The following is a 16,600-nucleotide window of genomic DNA, read 5'->3' as shown; positions in this document are numbered from 1 at the left end:
GTGCAAAGACAGCCAGGCAGCAGGCCCACCATGCATTCCTGCTGTCCATCGAGGTGCCCCATGCAGCCATTGCCGCCAGAGATGCAGAATATGCACCAAGAGCAGCCACAGCACGTAGCAACAAATTTTTTATGTTGATTTATGTGTGAAACAATTGCTCTGCGTGCTTCTCAGAAAACTGAGTTTTTTAGAAAAAATATTCAGCACTCAAAGAGTTAAGCAAATGGAGATTAAACAGGTGACATGATTCAAGTTTTTTGAAATTATGAAATTAATTAGTACAGTGGATCAAGGCTGTTACTTTAAAATGAGTTATACAAGAACACAGGGACAAAGTTGCCAACTGAAAAGTAAATTTTGCACAAACAAGTTTTTCTTCACACAGAGAACCATTGAATAAGTTACCAAGTAGTGTGGAAGAGAGTAGAACTTTAAGAACCTTCAAATTTGAACTTGAAATCATGTGAACTGTCTTGTTGGGCTTCTTTGGGCTGAATGGCCTGCTCTTGTTAAATTTTTCGAATGTTCTAATGAATAAGAATACAGACTGCAAACTAATGTAGAAATAAACATCATAGCTACCATTAATGTATTCACATCATCTGTTTTACATGGTTATTTTTAAAAATACCTGCATGTCAGTAAATTTTATAGCACCCACTTATAGCTCTGATACTTAATACATACGTTTCTTGAAACTATTGGTTTTATGTTGGCTGATTACCAGGGTGGATTCCTGCCTTGTGCCCAGTGCTGATTGCATAGGCTCCTTGTGACATTCTCAAGAATAGATAGGTAGATACATAGATGTTTGATAATAGCATACAGCACAAAAGTAAACTGAATCAATGTATAATTCTTTAGGAAATGGAACAACGCACAAATAATTTAAAAGAAAAATTCTGATGTTAAGGCTCAAAATTTAAGAGAGACCTGATGCTTCACAGGAGAAAAATAGCAGTGCCAACTCAAAACTTCAAGTTTCGAATACCAGTCCATTTGCTGTCTGTGTGAAATTGGCACCTTCTCTGTGTATATCTGTGGATTTTTCTCCCGGGACTCCCATTTTACTCCCACACCCCATATACTTGAAGTTCAAATTAGTCTGGTGTTAATAAGTATGTGAGTGTTTGAGTGTGCTCTGCAAAAGAATTTCATCAGGCTTGATGCTGCTGAGATACGCTGGGCTGTGGTTGCAAAATAGTATCCTTGATCAATATAAATACACTTTTTCAGGATGATATTTGTTTAAGTATTAGCAACTAAGGATTGTGGCTGTCATTGAATTTTATTGAACAACAAATACCTTTCTCCTTCATATTAAAAAAAATGCTTACATTTTAAGTACAGCTAATGGCAGAATGTTAAAGTGATCCTCCTAATCAATGCTTTTGATTTATCGCTGAGAGTAACATGTAACAGTTAAAAAGTGAAGACCACTGAGCTAGCTGAAATGATCAAAGTCCTTACTCAGGGCTTAGTGAAGAAGTGATTGCTCATCTCAAATGTGCAATTTAATAGCTCTGTCTGCAATACTTTGCACAAAGAGTTTTCCAATTAATTATTTTACCTGAAACCTAATTGTTAGTGGTGTGCCTGCATACTGTTAAACAACTTGTTCTGCAACAGAAAAAATAACTGGAATATCCTGGACATGATTAGGTGGTGATAAAAATAGGAAATTCCACTTTGACACAGCACAACCATAATCATTAGTGTCTAAAAAGATAATATCCATCCATATGTTCACTGTCAAATTTGTAGTACAGGATTGCAGGACCTGTCCTTGCAGCATTGGTCACTGTATCCAGCAGGGGGCGCTAGCTTCCTTGTTGGAATAATTATTTTTGTAATTGCGGCATGTTGCATAACCCGAAATTCTATAGATATAATATAAAAAGGCGATACCCCACCCTTAGTGATACGGCAGTAAGAAATCACATAGGAAAAATAACTTAGCTTTCTTTAATGGCAGTTTACACGGCATAACAGACGAAGGAAGCCATGGCAAGACCTTTGGGAGTGGGGACCCGATGTATAGAGTCTGCCATTTTTGTTGCTGAGTTGGAAGGACTTTCCGAATCGGATGACGGTATCTCCCATCTGTCCGTCGGCTTCAAAGGTGTGCCGGGCAATGTTCCAAGGCTTTCTTCATGTGCAGGCCCCCACTTCGGTGAATCATGCCATTCCAAAAAAGGAAAAGGGGATGCAGTTTCATGCTGACTTTGACACACAAAAATAACATACAATGCTCATTTCGCAGTTGTCCCTGTCTTGTCTTCTAATGCTTGCCTATTAATTCTAAATGATGAGCCCCTGTGCTAAATCTGTGTCCACTGTGCATGTGAGTAGAAAGAAAAGTAGATTTATAAAATATTTTTGTACAGAGAACAGTGACATATTAAACTTATGTTACAGTCACAAAGCAGGAAAAACTTTGAACAGTTACAGTATATGGGGACAATTCACCTGTAGGAATGTGGGAATGGTTTAGTGGTATGCACTCTTTAGCATATGCAGGATGAAGCTCAATATAAACTTGGGAGTTGTAACCTCTCACACGAATGACCCTTTCACTCTTCACAAGTGTGTCTCTTCCAATCATGGTAGTCAATTCCCTGGACATTTATCTGCTTCTAGTGCATCACTCTTGCCTTGGTCTGCAAATATAGTGTTGCTTTGAGTAACAAGCAGAGCATAAACAAGTTTCACCACTTCACCTTTAAACTCTGTTGTGATTGAGATGACACTCTTGTGCTTCACCTTTGACTCCATTATGATGGAGACAAAGCACTGTCGCCTCACCAGTGACTTCAATTTAGCAGGACAGCAGGACACGATGAGTAGTGAAGCTCTTACTGCAGGAACCCCGGCTGAATGATGGTCAACTCTCAGATTGATGGCTTATGAATGTTTATTACCATTTCCGTGACCTTTTCATAAACACACGGTAAGAACTATAAAGGCAAAGTACAAAATAAGAAGCATATAAATGACTTAACATAAGCATTTGTGACTTTTGTTTTACATATAATACATAGAAATTATTACCTTGTTCGTTTTTTCAGGAAGGTGCTTGTTTGTTAATTCCAATATGTCAGCATTTTCCTTTCCCTTTCCTACTGAAGAGGTGCATAAGTAATTATGTGAAGAAAAAAGAACACCCAATCACTTTGCCAAATTAAAAGTCATGTAAACTCTGTGACTCTAGCTCTACTGCAGCATCATGTTTCCTTAACATGGCAAAGTTTATTTATACTTTATTTTATTTTCCAGACCTCTTGAGCTTCCTTAATCTCCTCAAAACCCAAATTAAAGCAAAGCACAAATTAGTTCTTGGAAAATGCAGGGTGCCATGAGACCCCCAGGTGATGAGGCCAAAGGCTCCCTTTAATGCTTATCATCCAGCCAATTCCAGCCTTTATAGACTCCAATGACGCCAACAGTCTTTGCAACCCAGTTCTGATTCCAAATGAATCTGCTTTCTAGGGTCTTATAAAGCCAAAGCCTATCAGCCATTTGGAGATCATGGTAGGAAGCAACCCACTGGACCTTGCAAGTTCCCATGAACCCAATGCCATTACATGAACTTGCCTTTATCAGGATGCCACCTTCAGGCCTTATTTGAGATCTACTAACCATCGGGATAATGCCTGCCAGTGGCTTGCTTCTCTACTTGGACATGTTTGCCACATTTTTCTGTGTATTTTTGTTTAGGGATTATGATTGGGCAACTTGATCTATGGACATTATTTACACCCATCCATCCATTTTCCAACCCACTATATCCTAACTACAGGGTCACGGGGGTCTGCTGGAGCCAATCCCAGCCAAAGCATGTACAGTAGGTGGCTGCAAAAAAGTATTTATCTTGTTTGGCCTTATGACTTGTCACTTAGCAAAGAGTGCACTTTGTGAGTCTGCCTTGCTCTCTAAGGCCCTTCATATGCCCACCTTCTATCCTGTGCCCATAGAAATGGCACTTCAGCCATTGGTAACCCAATGTCAATTAGGCGTATGTTAAACCATATTGGAGTTTTTTTTATTGGAGTATGACCACATTCCAGCACTTTATATTGCTGTTATTATTATTATTATTATTATTTTTTTATTGTCAGAGTTTTTTTCCCGAAAACATTTAGAACTGGGAGCATAACTGAACAAGTGGTATGGATAAGTGTAAGGCGTACATCAGGTAAGCAGAATTGTGTTTTCTAATAAATAAAATAAAAGTTATGTATATTAACATATCCATGAATGTGTTCCTGGGTTGTATGTTGGTTGGACGTGCAGTTAAGACCGTCACGGTATTTTAAATAAATGACAACACTACTAACCTATTACTAACTAATACTAGTATTACCACCTGCCAGATATATGGCGACCACATCACGATTTTATGTTCCTAAAACACATTCTTACCAGTAGCTGGTTACACCAACTACACATGTTCCTTGGCTTGGGTGGCAGGTTTTGCACATTATTTATAGTGTAGCTTACACTTTAGAACAAGGGTCTTCAAACTTTTTAATCAAGGGGTTACCTTACTGTCTTACACACTATGAGGGGGCTGGAGAGGGAGTGAAACACAAGATATATGGTCATAATGCCATAAATCTAGGTACATTCAAGAGACAAATTGTTTTTCATGAAATTCAACAAGTTCTTTGAAATGTAATGAAATTACAATATAGCCTGTAAACTCAACAGTACTTAATCTTAGTACTGAATTAAATCAGTGTGAACTATGAGCCTGTTTTTGACTAACATGGAAATCTATGCCAGGTTCCATGTTTGTCACTGCCAGTTGTAAGAGGGGGTGCAGGTGTGCATCAGTGAGTCTGGATCTGACCGGAGATTTGATGTGTTTTAATCAGGAAAAGGTCTGCTCACAGATTTAGGTACTTCCCATAATGGTTGTCATTTTCTGTGCATGCTATTTAAGATTAGGGTAAGTCTAAGATAGGAGAGAAGAACAGAAATTAATTAGGCTGTTTGACTTGAATGTGTCATTCAAACTGTCACACTTTTGCAATTCTGCCAGTTCCAGCTGGTAAATAGGATTGACAGTCTTAATGTCCGTGGCCTAAGAGTCCTGAAACGATCAAATCTCTTTTGCATGTGCACAAAGCTCTCAAAGCTCATTTGTGGAACTCATTTTGCAACATTCCCAAGGCTTCTACACTTTTGCCAGCTGATCGTGTCTTAGTATGTGAAAAAGGCAGAAGTTTTCCCCTCTCAGTTTTACTTCAAATGCTTTTACATGTCGCTGATGAGTTTCCCCTTCACCTGAAGCTGAACGTGGAGACCATTTAGTAGCTCTTTTATATCTGTTAAAAAAGCAAAGTGACATTTCCATTCTAAACTCACTAAACTCTGAAACTACTTTGTTTGACAACTATTGAAATTTATTGATTTCCAGGAGCAAGACGTAAAAAGGTTTCAATACTCACCTCCAACTTAGCCAACGCACCTCCGTATGGTACAAACACATCTCCGTATGGGTATTCATCTCTGACAAAGAATCCTGAAATTGTCTAAGGTTAAGAACATTTGCTTGAATGAAGTTATAAAGTTAAGAATACAAGACACCACAACTTTCATGACAGTGTCCCACTTGGCTAATTTGGAGCACAGCGCTTGCTGGTGGATCAAGCAGTGTATTGCAATTGGATGCATGTAACTGCATTCGTCCATCTCTCTGTTGATGCATGCAACCTCTCCTCTCACAGAATACACCATGTTCGGGGCACCATCAGTTGTCATGCTGGTTAAATTAGACCAGTTGAATTCCAAATTATCAAGAGTTTGGACTTTTTCGCAGATGTCCTCTCCTGTGGTTGTGCCATAAATGCAAGGCAGCAAGCTCTTCTGTGATTTCAAACTGCACATTAGTTTCCCGAATGAAATTCAAAAGCTGTGCCGTGTCATGAACATCATTGCTTTCATCAAGTGCCAGTGAAAAATAGCACGTCTTTAGATTTACTTTGCAAATACATAAGCAAATTGTCACCCATTTCTTCCACCCTACGTGTAATTGTTGATGCGGAAAGACTCACCGCACTGAATAAGTCTGCCTTCTCTGGACATATCTCCTTAACAACAAACACCAGACATTCTTCCACAAGCTCTCTGTCAGTGAACAGTCTACCACTATTAGCTTGGCTACTTGAAAACTGGCACAAACTGACAAAATATTTATTTGGTTTTGTTTTTAAAATGCATTCTGCTGAATCGTCAAGCCATTTTTTAATTTTGAGATTTTTTTCTGACCTCACGTGCCCTGTCAGACAATTGTATTTTTCTTTATTTCAAGATACAGTACACCCAAAAAATTCGCGGGGGTTATGTTCTTAGAACACCCATGAATTGAGAAAAACTGGGACTTTTTGGATGTGGTTAAAAAAATGCCTATTTTCATAGTTTAAACCCTAAATATGCCCCAAAAACACTTTAATTTAATTTTAAACTCAGCTTAATACATTACCTAAAAATAAAGAATGTAAAGGTAAACCAGTATACTGTACTGCTATGTCTCCCGCAATGCTAGAATGTAAAATACCAATGTTACCACTATATGTACTGTAATTCATGCAAGCACATTTTCATTGCCAGCAGCTTTAGACGGTGCATGGCATTTCAGTGGCTTCTTGGGACTTTAACCCTTAAACTGCCACGTACTTGGGGTTAATGCATCCCTGGACGGCAAATACTTTTTTGCTGCACTTTAAGTAAACGTCACAATTAACAAAGAAAAACTGAAATTTTAATGGAATATTTTTTTCATGCAAAGAACATCACAATTACTGATCATTTTACACACTGCTAATGAACTGTAAAACTATTTTAAAATCTACTGGAACAATATGTACAAAGTGCAATGCTTGGGTCACAGAATTGCACAGAAACACAGGAGACTGTAGAGACAGGAACTTTATTCAAACACTTTAAACAAACATGTCTCTTTCAGAAGTAAAACGAGCTCAGTATGCCGGTAGTTATCGATTAAAGAATAGACAAACATCATAGGGAAGCACAATGAGAGCCGGACCCGCAACAGGAGCAGAGAATGTCTGGGTGAGGAGAGAGAAACAAAGCAATCAGCCATAAAGGAAAGGTGCTGTTCAGGCTTTTAAGTAATTGTAGCGTCACGCAAGAAGCTGCAATAGAGAGGATGGTGATTTATTTATTTTTATGGTGGAGATTCCAGGGACGCACCCAGTCTTAATCTGACCCGCTCGCACTCGCAAACAGAGACAAAAACAAAACAAACCGGTAATCAAACAGAAAATAAAGAATGTAATGAAAACAAATGAAAAAGAAAACAACGATACCACCCCTGTTCCCCTTACGGCGATTACATATTAAATACAACAAAGCACAAACAAAACACACACAGTAAATCATGAACACAGTTCATGAAAAATGGCAACGGATGAAATGTAATGATGAAAATAGACAGTCCAGAGCTCCTCATGTTGAATGGGAATCTACAGATAGTCCTACCGGTAGCTCCTGAAATGGTAAAGACGGGTGGACGGGTTCAGGAGCGCTCCTTTGTTTGCAGGATGGCCACGAATCCACTTACAGTCCTCATGTACACAGGCAGATGGCAGATAATCCAGATACACGAAACGATCCAGGACTAAATAAACAAGTACAGGTAACCCAACAGAAGGCAGTCAGACAGGAACTTCTAAAACAAATTACAAAAACTTTCTTTTTTTGCCTTTGGTCACTGGCCCCCTTTTTAAAAGCCACGCTGACATACTTTGACCTCAACAGCCCCAGCACTCTCAGCGGAAGACCAATCAGAGCCAGTGCAGGGACTGCTGGGAGTTGCAGTTTCAAATTCTATTGGCTACTTTCACCCTCCCAAGCTGTGTTTTCCACTACAGTTGCTTCCTGTTCTTTCTAAAATACAGTATTGCCACAAAAAAAAAACATACAAATTGCGGAGGATATTTGCTGTTTCCGCTAACAATTATTAGTTAGGTTCTAAGGAAAAATCTGTGGATGACTGAGGCCGTAAACTCTGAACCATGACTTTGCGGGAATCTACTGTATATAGTGCCAATGCAAGTTGTATTCTTTGAAGACAACTGTAGACTCTTGACATATGAGACAAACAGCTTTGTCCTTGCACTGAACATAAAAATAGTCATTGGTCCACTATTGATTGAATATCCTGCACTCAGAATCGATTTTTCTTTTCCTAGACGTTGTTTAACAAAACTAGTTCAGGATTCACTTAAGTCTGGGTGAAATGATCGCGAGAGGTTATATGGGTATTTTGTTTAATGCTTCTATGAGGGCTTCAGGTGCCCAAATTGTATTTACTTTGTTTTACGTCTGCTTATGTTTAGAAATTTAATGTTCAGCGGGCCAGACCACACACATTGCAGTTATTGTTTAAAGGGCCAGGAAAGTGACAGTCTAGGGCGTAGTTTGGGAGACACCCTGCTTTAGACCTTTACAGCTTCTGCTCCAGTGATGCATTCTTGTTAGGCTTGACCACTAACTCCCCTAATCCAACTCCAGCTAACCATACGGTGATTTAGTGAAATACCAACGATCATTGTTGCAAAGGCCTTGTTAAAGATAGGGACTTCCTAGCCCACATGGGATTAATCTTCGCTTTTTTAGTTGGAGTAAACAGGCTCAGAAAATGGATGGAGACATGATACACACCAGTAAAATGAGCCTTGCGTGCCTTTGTCCTTAAAATATGCCACTTGGCAGCATTGCTGTTGGTATGCAAATCTATCTACAGTTACTGAAATTTGCATACCTTTGCAGTTCTGCATTTGTTTATTTTATTTGTTTAACTTTTCTTTCAACATAAGCTGCTTTGTTACAGGCAGGCCAAGCAATACACTAAAAACCAAAAAAAAATTAAGTATCAAATCTAAATGTGCTAAGGCTGGAAATGTTTTTGCATCTTTACTTGCGTAGTTCATTGAGTTTATAGAGTTAGCAATGAACAACACTAACAAGACCAAAGTATTTTAAAATATTTGGAAACAGCTGAAAAAGTGTACAAAAACATTAAAAAAAGGAAGTACATGCCACAGTTGAGACCCATGACTCGGTTTCATTCAGGAACTGACTACAAGCAAATGAAGGGGAAGAGAATTTGAAGTGTTTTGGCGAGAAATGAAAGAGGACACACTTCTGATTTAAAGATAATTATTTCTGTTTCAAACCTGTGTGTTCTGAGAGTACCATACATTAAAATACAGCATATTAGAGTCAATATTCCAAAAACAAGCCTACAGAGCAGGTAACCTTTGACTACATATCTCTGACATTAAGTCTCCCTGCTAGACTGCAAATAGATCTTCAGTGTACGCCACACATGTGGCTACACTACTACTACGAGACTTGACTTTGAGGAACGAAAGGTAGGGGTGGCAAAAGGGAATTTTCATTAAATTCATGCATTTGCACTCAATGTTTCAGGAGCCATCCCTGGCTTTCTTGGATTCACGCTTAAAACTCACTGTGCAAATACTTAGGACCACCGTAATAATACTGGGTATGGCCTCCTTTTGCTCTCAAAACAGCCTTAGTTTTCCATAGCATGGATTCCACAAGATGTCTGAAGCATTTCTTGAGATTTTGGTCCATGTTGACATCATTATATTATGCAATTTCTGCAGATCTGTCAGCTGCATATTCATATTGCGAATCTCCCATTCTGCCACACCCCAAAAGTATTCTGTTGGATTCAGATCTGGTGACTGGAAAGGCCACTGAAGATACTGAAGTCAATGTCATGTTAATGAAACCAGTTTGAGGTGACTTTTGCTTGTCAAGCTGGAAGTAGCCATTAGGAGAGGGGTAAATTGTAACTGTGAAGGGATGCACACAATCGACAATGCTCAGATAGTATGTGGCATTCAACCAATGATTGAGTGGTGTTAACTGACCCAAAGTGTGGCAAGAAAACATTCTCCGCACCATTACACCACCGCCACAAGCCTGGACTGTTAACAATGCAGGATAGGTGAATGAATTCACGCTCTCTGTGCCAAATTCTTACCCTACCATCAGTCTGAACTTCACCTGTCTTTCCACTCTTCAGCTGTCCAAGATTGTTGAACCTGTGCCCATCGCACCCTCAACATTCTGGCTAACATGAATGGAACCCCAACTTGATGTTCTGCTGTTCTAGCTCATCTACCTCAAGGTTCCACATGTTGTGCATTCTGAGATGTTTTTATGTTCACCACAGTTGTGCCGAGTGTTTACTTTCTTTCAGCTCAAACCAGTCTGGCCAATCTACTCTGAACTGCCTCATCAACAAGGCGCTTCTGTCCACAGAACTACTCACTGGATGGTTATTGTTTTTTTTTTTGCACCATTCTCAATAAACTCTAGAAACTGTTGTGCTTCAAAATCCCAGAACAGCAACAGTTACAGAAATACTCAAACCAGCCCATTTGGTACCAACAGTTATGCCACTGTTGAAATCACTGAAATCACATTTATTCCCCATTCTGGTGTTTAATGTGAACAAAACTAAAGTTCCTGACTTGTACCTGCATAATTTTATGCATTGTGCTGCTGCGGCATGACTGACTGTTTAGATAATTGTATGGATAAGTAAGTGTACAGGTGTTTCTAATAATTTGTTCAGTGAGTGTTTTCACACGTGTGCATAGGAGGCACTGTCATGGCTTAGATAAGGTAAGCGATACCATTATGGGAAGAGAGAGGGAGCAGTCACTAAGCACCTTGTCTTTCCCTCCACAATTCTAAACAACTGCAGTCAGAGGAAGCTGGACCGTACCTCGCAATTCTCTCAAGCCCAACACTTACCAGGCCAAGTGATGTATAAAGAGCCACCCAATAGAAGTCATGGTCTTTTCTTTTGGATAAACATAGAGGCAAGCTGGAGAACGAGAGTGCTGTAGAGACTTCACTGAAGCAGCTATGGAATTGTTAACGACAGTAGACAAGTATTTCGGTTTGCATCATTTAATTTTTTCTTTAAAGAGAGAGTACTTGCCTGGTCCACCAACTTTTGAACATGCAGCTGGCCTTCATTCTGCATTGGCATAGTCGGCAAGATTTACAGGGGACATGTCCAACCCTGTGGACGTTACCTCAATCATATAGCCTTTGGAAGAGCAGCTACAACAGTTGTAGATACAGGTCAGGGCACAGCACAGCAAATATGTGGAGACTGATGCAAGAAGGACCTCTGAGGCTGCACTGCACTTGGAAAACTGCTTATACTGCTGCACTCCCAAGATGACACAGAGGTCTAACTTCTCATGTTTTGAGATAAATACCATCAGCCATTGCTGGTGGAAGGAGGAGTAGTCCCTGATCATCACACCATTCCTCAAGGGTGAGGGGTAGTGGGCGTATTTTGATCTCCAAGAGAGGGATAATTATGTGATCTTGGCCTGCTATGGGTTGACTATTGAATGCCAGAAACTGGGTTGCCACAACTGGCACTCTGAGTGCAAGCCTTCAACCTCCAGAGCAGGCTAGCCCAATGCCTGTGGTTGGGCAAGAACACAGTGAAACGGGAGGTTTTCTGCAACTGGATGGATTCCCCAACTGCCTAGTCCAACCTATCCAATGCCAATCAGGGACCACAATGGAGAGGTTGGTTGATGTCATCGAGCTGCACCAGACTTCCCTACAGAGCAAGTGGGCTGGGGACAAAAAGCGGGCTTCCTCTGCAAAGGCCCTGACTTGACCTTGGTTCCAAAGAGCCAGTGTGCGGCAAAGAGGTCAGTCGCCTTCAACCCCTTGCTATTACCATTGCAGCAAGCTCCGACTACTGCCCACCTCCTTCAGACAGAAACAGTCAAATGCTGACTCACTAAAGTTTGCCAGAAGTGAGTTTGGGTAATGGTCAACCAACCATGAAGAACACACCATCTGGGCTGCATTTTGAACTGGGCAATGACCTTTTTTCAGGTGGCTGAACTCCAGGGCAAATTGCAAAGACCACTCCCTCATGCCTAACTTGAAGTATGTGAGCTGGCGTATGCTCATTTCCTTGGTGTCCACTTAGGGTGCCAACACCTCCTAAAGGAACATTTAGAGCAATTCCAATGTACCCAAGCATGGCTGTGCAATTGTGATATGAACATACAGGAGTTTTGTCTAGGGGCTCAGGTCACGGCATCTATCTCCACTGCTCATTACAAGCTGCTTGTCTACTGGCAGAGGCCATATAAAATACTGTAAGGGGCTGGTGGACTACACCATGATACAGTCCAACCAGTGTCCACTGGACTGCATGTATCACATAAATTTGCTAAAATCCTGGAGGGAGAGGGACAAGGGGCTCTCCCTTTCTTCCACAAGCAGCATGCTCTTTGCAGATGCCTTAAAACTCAATTATGGAGAGCTCCTTACTTTGCAACAAGATGGGGTAGCTTTCCACTTGGTGCAGGAGGTTGTGGACATGAACCCCAGGTGAAGCAATTACAGTACCTTAGTGTTCTACAACATTGTCACCTATCCAAGGAAAATTGGGCAAGAATGCCCCTGTCAATTCCAGGAAGCAAAGAGGGATGAGGTGGATCTACAAAACAGGAGAATGCTGGGCTAGGGTGTGATTGAAGAAATTTGCAGCTCGTGATCTAGTCCCATTGTTCTGGTTCCTACATCTGATGGTAGCTGGCACTTCAGTAACTAATTTCCTCAGATATACCAAGACTCCCATTTTGATACCTATCCCATGCCCTGAGTTGATGACCTCTTTAAGTGGCTGGGAAAGGGAAACTATTTATCCACCCTAGATATGATGAAAGGATATTGGCTGATTCCCCTTACACTGCTGGCTAAGGAGAAAACTGCATTTAGCACTCCTAGCAGATACTGGCAGTACAATTTTTTGGGCTACTTGTAGAGCCAGAAACAGTACATCATCTGTTGGACACACTGCTTCAGCCTCACAGCACCTACAGTTCCACCTACCAGACGTATTTGGCTATTCCAACACCTGGGCGGACCATACAGCATGTCTTGACCATGCTCACCACCACCTGAGCAACCAGTCTGCGCATTAACCAAAAAAAAGTGTTACTTTGGCCTGAAGGTGTCCAGATACAGTATCCAGACTATGTAGTTGACGGCAGCACGGTCTAGCCACTGTATTCTAAAGTTGTAGCTATTTGAAATTGGCACCGGCCTCGCACAAAAAGGTAAGTACAGGCTTTCCTGGGTTTCATAGATTATTACTGACATTTTGTCCCATGTTTATCAGGAAGGGCTGTGTCTTTAATAAATCTTTAATAAACCAAAAACACAGTGGTGTGAACTCTCGATACCAAGCCAACTTTTTGTGACTAAAGAAGGCTGTTATGCCTGATTCTGTCCTAACTTCTCCTGATTTCTATTAGCCTTTTTTCTTGCAGACCGAAGGAGTAGAGCACCCCATCATATATCCATCCATCCATTATCCAACCCACTATATCCTAACTACAGGGAGTCTGCTGGAGCCAATCCCAGCCAACACGGGGCACAAGGCAGGAAACAAACCCCAGGCACGGCGCCAGCCCACCGCAGCCCCATCATACATCTAAGCCATAAACTCTTGAACTGGAAGACGAGGTACATTGCTATCAAGAGTGAAGCCCTTGCCATCTATCAGCTCCACTATTACCTACTTGATAGGGAGTTTACTTTGATCATGGACCATGCACTGTTCCAATGCACAAAGAAACAAATCCCTGACGGACATGGTGGTTCCTTAGCCTTCAGCCATACAAGTTTGTGGTACACCACTAGAAGGGATTGCTTCACTCTAATGTAGACACACTCTTCCAGGTCTATGACCTCTCACCCAGATTTGCCTACGATACTGGGGTCACACTGGCGGGGTTGCATGTCACCCACATGCAAGTGAGATAAGAGATGCCACTATGGGAAGAGAGAGGGCACAGTAACAAACCACCTTGTCTTTCTCTCTGCAGTCTTGGAGGACCACAGTGTCAGATGAGCCCTACCCCTCCTAGGCCAAGGGATATATAAAAGGCTGGCCGACAGAAGTCAAGGTCTTTTGTTTTGGTCTAACATTAAGGAGAGCTGGAAAGTTAGACTGCTGCAGAGACGCACTCCACTGAAGCAGTTAATGAATTGTTAATGGAAGTTGGTGAGTATTTTTGTTTGTCTCATTTAAGTTTGTTCTTTAAATGAGGAGTATTGGCTTGGTCCTCCAACTTTTGAACCTGCATCTGTTCTTCATCCATCCATCCATTTTCTAACCCGCTGAATCCGAATACAGGGTCACGGGGGTCTGCTGGAGCCAATCCCAGCCAACACAGGGCACAAGGCAGGAACCAATCCTGGGCAGGGTGCCAACCCACCGCAGTCTGTTCTTCATTCTACAGTGTATTTCCATTCTTGCTTGATTTATTTTCACCCTTCCACCACTCTCTTTACTTATCATAGGGCACGGGTAACTTGAAATGTCTAATTAGGCAACTTGAAATGCTAACTTTCTGCTTACTGACAGCCACACATCTATGAATGATGCAGAGTCAGTTGTTCTGCCATATTACAAAACCTCTGTAAGAAACTCTGAAATTTCTATTTTGGTATTTGCCAGATAAACAGACAAAAGAAAACTAATAAAAGTTTCTATCTCAAAAGAACTGAACAGGTTTCTGGTATTGTAGATAAACTCACACTCAGCAGTGATTAAAACCCGAGAGTGGGCCTGGGCGCTGCCATCATTTATGACCTGTTGTAACTCTTTCCTTCTTGTCATGTTGCCAGACGTGTGAGGGCTGGCGAGTAAAAAGAGAAGCAAACCAGTTGCTCACCATCTGTGCCTTTGTCTGTCTCGGTGGCAGTTAACACTTGTCTAATGCTTTGTGGTTTTACATTTTTTCATTGTATTTTTTTGTTTCAGAAACTTAGCCAACCTCACTATGCTTTTGACATCACTGTCTGAATTGACAAAGCATTCTGCCTTTGCAGACAATTAAGTTCCACACTTTCTGGTTCCTGTATTTCTTGTCATGGCGTCTGTTTAAACTTTCACTGAACATGTTCACCAGAATTTTCCTTATTAGTGTGACTTGCCCACTCTTAGACAAGGAGTTGGGCTGCTTGCAGCCTGATAAAAAAATGGCCACTTCTACAGTGACGTTTTCTTCGCAGCTCAGTTATGCACAAGCAATATTTTTTCAGGTTTTGCCTGGCTTATCATAGGTCACTTATTGTTAGGAAATTTGAGGGTTTAGGAAAATGATTGGGAATTGCCAATTGTATGATTTATCACCAGTAATGGCGTACTGCACGATAATGTGCAGTAAATACACTTGACTTATAGTTTTCATACTCTTTCTCTGTACGTTTATCATTCGTTTGCTCAGAGGTTGATGCGCTTGCCTCTTCCTGAGCAGCTCTTCTTTTCTCCACATTAGTGGGTGGCTTCTTCTCTTCTTTCATCGGCAACTTTTCGCATTAAATGTGGTAGGGATGAGAGCAGCGCCCGTACACATGCCCCGCCCTACTGCTCGCTGCCGAGAGGTAATTCTACAATAAAATAAAATAAAAAGAGGAATAAAAATCATCACCCTGAAAGTGGACAGTAGACGTGACGTAGTATATGTGTACCAGATTTCAGGTCAATAGGTGAAACGGTTTGTGAGCTACTGGTGATTTAAAATCCAGGACAGACAAATGAACAGCCACGGTAGCGTATTATATAGGAAGAATGGTGATGCTGTAGTTAGCACAGTCTCCTCACACATCTGGAGTCCTATGTTTAAGCTGTAGGTTTCAGTCCTGGCCTGGCCACTGTCTTTGAGGATTTTGCACATATTCAGCATGCCAGGGATCTCATCCTACAGACGGCCCCATATGCATGAGAGAGAATCTTTATTGTCATTATACTTCTGTACAACACAATGTAGTTGACATCTCTGCCTTTACAGCCAAGTATGTAAAAAATAGACATGCAAATCAACACTGAAATAGAAATACCTGTAAGCATTGCAAACAGTTAAACCAATAAAATGGCTGTTGAAAAGAACAGCATATATTATATTTACAGTGTGTAAGTAACATCATGTATAAAGTTATTTACTCCAGTCCACAGTCCATGTGACTCTCAATCACTTCCGGGTCAGGTACAGGTTCTTTTCTTCACCCCGGAAGCACATCATTCCTCTTGTCCACGTGTACTTCCAGGGCGTAGGGAAAATATCCACTATTCCTCCCTGCAGCGTCCCCTAGTGGCCCACATGGCATCCAGCAGGGCTGTGTATAAAAACTCCATTGTCCATGATGCCCTGCTGGTCTTCTGGGGACCTCCATGCTGCAAGGAGGGCTCCACCTGGCGGCTTGGGGGTGTTGGCTGGGATGAAGGGCCGGCCATATCTCACTATATATATATATATATATATATATATATATATATATATATATATATATATATATATATATATATATATATATATATATATAGTGAGATATGGCCGGCCCTTCATCCCAGCCAACACCCCCACGCCGCTAGATGGAGCCCTTCTGGCAGCATGGAGGTGCCCTAAAAAACAGCAGGGCAACATGGATATTGGAGTTTTCCTTCACAGCCCTGCTGGATACCATGGGGGCCGCA

At 41.2% G+C, this 16,600-nt stretch overlaps 1 long non-coding RNA gene across 1 annotated transcript in view; it reads left to right on the top strand.

Moving 5' to 3' along the window:
- LOC120532696 overlaps positions 1-16,600 on the top strand; it is a 75,907-nt gene that overhangs the window by 15,163 nt on the left and 44,144 nt on the right. The window contains exon 2 of the long non-coding RNA XR_005634343.1: positions 13,947-14,125. This is a non-coding gene — a long non-coding RNA (uncharacterized LOC120532696). The remainder of the gene's footprint in view (positions 1-13,946; positions 14,126-16,600) is intronic.

Source organism: Polypterus senegalus, chromosome 7 (genome assembly GCF_016835505.1).
Source record: "Polypterus senegalus isolate Bchr_013 chromosome 7, ASM1683550v1, whole genome shotgun sequence".
Lineage (NCBI taxonomy): Eukaryota > Metazoa > Chordata > Cladistia > Polypteriformes > Polypteridae > Polypterus > Polypterus senegalus.
The sequence above is the reverse complement of the archived record's forward strand: the minus strand, read 5'-3'. Positions and strand labels throughout refer to the sequence as shown.